Genomic DNA, 2,707 nt, shown 5'->3' with positions numbered 1-2,707 from the left:
AGCTATGTTTATTTAATAGGTTGTGTTAGAATTAAAAAACACATCAAATAAGGTTTCAGACATCATTAAGTGGATTTCTCAAAGACCTTCAGTGAATGTCATCAAGTTTTCATCATACATGATTAATGGTACTCTATTTAACACTAGGGAGCGCGATAACAATAGAAACACACAAAACAGTTGTGTTAACCTTGTTGCTAAAACTATACAAGTCTCTAGTTGTAGAGTCCAAGAACTTTACTTAGCTAAGTTAGATAGTAGTATAATAGTATTATCTTTATGACTGTGGATTTTTGGTTCAGACCAGAAATTATTTGGACACTCATAGTAACACTTGTAGATTTTCTAAGTTTAACCTATAGTCTAGGAATATTAATTTTAACCTAAGGTTTGATTAATATGACTGATATTGAGGATAATATTTATTATATTATAAGGTTTAGATAAGACCCAATAAGATAATAGCACATGTCATGTGTATGTTTAATAATGATTAAGTATTTTTGGGGAATAAATCTATTAAGGTTAAAATTTGAATACCCTAGGGTCAGTCAGCAGCTTTGAAAACGTTAGAAGGCTTAGTCAAGGCTATTTACTCAATTCAAATTAAGCTAAAAATGTGTAATTTCGTGTTTAAATAATCAGCGTATGCCGATATATCGCAGCTATAGGGGGCGATATATCGCAGCACGAAGATACGAAAAACACGAAACGTTGCACGATTGCCTCGGGCATACTGGCCCAGGCGATATATCGCCTACAGGGGGCGATATATCGCCTCTTACAGTATATTTTAAAAGTTTTCAAAAATGTTCTCCATTCAAACCTTTAACCTCTTGATAAGTCCAGCATCTTTTTGAACGAGTCTTCAGCCTCTGCTGAACGATAATTCAAATGTTTTTCACTTAAAAAAAGCCATTATTTTTATTCAAGTTAAATGAAGATCTTTTCATTCCTAAACTCTATAAATAGGACCTAGTACCCAGCCATTTATTCATCTATTACTCTAAGTTCAGAGGCTGCAAATTGCTAGGTTAGTGTGAGAGTGTAAACACTTGGGTTGGGAATTATAAGCTTGATCACTATAAGCTTACCAAACACTTGGGAAGTAAGGTTCTATTCACATTTCGATTCAAGGTTTAGATTGGTCTTAGAAGTACTCAAGGTATCCCAAACTCTAGTCCATTTCTGTATTATTTTCTTTAAAGTTCTCATAATCTTCTACTCATATTCTAACCTTATTCCTATTCTTGGTTAGGAAATCTAAGTTCTTGAGCACAAGGTTTTTGGTAAGTATATTTTGATAGTATAGTTCCTTCATCCCTTTTCTTCAATATACTCACCCTATTATAAATGGTTTTTAGGAGTGTTCCAAGGTCCCAAATTAGTTCTCATATCCCGGTTATTTTGGTAAGGAAAATAGGATAGGAATTATATGTTATCTGCTTTTATATGTTATCTTATAATTTTATGTTATGAAATATGTTATGTTAAGTATGTTTGTAGACTTGGGCATATGACCTATACAACTAACAAGCCCCAAATAGATTATGGGCATATGACTTGCTTAGCTAGCAAGACCCCACTAATCTAATGGGCATATGACTTGTTTAGTTTATGGGACCCCAAGTAATAATGGCCATTATAGTATGTATGTGACATAAGTGTTATGATATGTTTTATGTTTCTTTATGAAATTTATGTATATGGTCTATGTGCTAGATTTTCCTTGCTGGGCATTAGGCTCACTCCTTTTATGTTTATATGTACAGGAAAATAGCTTAGTGGCGGGAAAGGTTCTTGGAAGCTTGGGGAATGTGTATTGAGACGGAATGGATTCAAAGAGCCGAGAGTTTCGATTCGAGGATGAAGTCTTTACTTATGGTTTTATGTGTATTTTTCCGCACTTATCTATGTAATCTCTTTTAATTACAATTATCTTATGTTTTGATTTTAAAACAATGGGATCCCATATCCTACTTGAGATTTTATGTAAGTTTAACATTTGTTTTTACAAGTTTTAATAAAGTTATGATCTTTTCACTTGTAAATTCTATTAAGGATTAGGGTCTATGTATAGTTTTCGTTAATGGTCCAAAGTCTAGAGTAGTTGGGTCATTACACTAGTGCAAAAGAAAAAACTCAAGGTGAATATGATATGAATTTTTATGGAGTAGTTAATGACATTTGGGAGTTAGATTATATCATAACTCGAGTACATGTTTTCTTTTGTGATTTGGTGAAAAGTGACAGCGGCATAATATGAAGATTTTGGTTTCACATTAGTTAATCTAAAACGAATTGGGCACAAATTTGACCAATTTATATTAGCTTCACAAGCAAAACAAGTATTTTATGTGAATGATCCTTTAGACAACCAGTGGTTAATTTTTCTTCCAACGCCAACAAGAGAATGGACCATTAAAGATGGTGAATTGCATGATATACCTCTCGAAGAAGAACTTGTCACATTCACCGCAATAAAAGATAATGAAGAAATTGATTATGATTGTATTTGTTTCCATGAAAATGGTGAAGGATTATGGGTTGATGATAATGGGTCTTGAGGTAACATTTAATTGGTTTGATATGTTTATGATATGTGACATTTTTAGTTTCATCTTTTGGTTTCATATTTAATTAAAATGTTTGTATAACTTTTTTTTTATGATTAGGAGTGTCCAAAATGGTTATAATAATGATATTT

This window comes from Humulus lupulus, chromosome 5 (assembly GCF_963169125.1).
Source record: "Humulus lupulus chromosome 5, drHumLupu1.1, whole genome shotgun sequence".
Taxonomy (NCBI): Eukaryota; Viridiplantae; Streptophyta; class Magnoliopsida; order Rosales; family Cannabaceae; genus Humulus; species Humulus lupulus.
The sequence above is the reverse complement of the archived record's forward strand: the minus strand, read 5'-3'. Positions refer to the sequence as shown.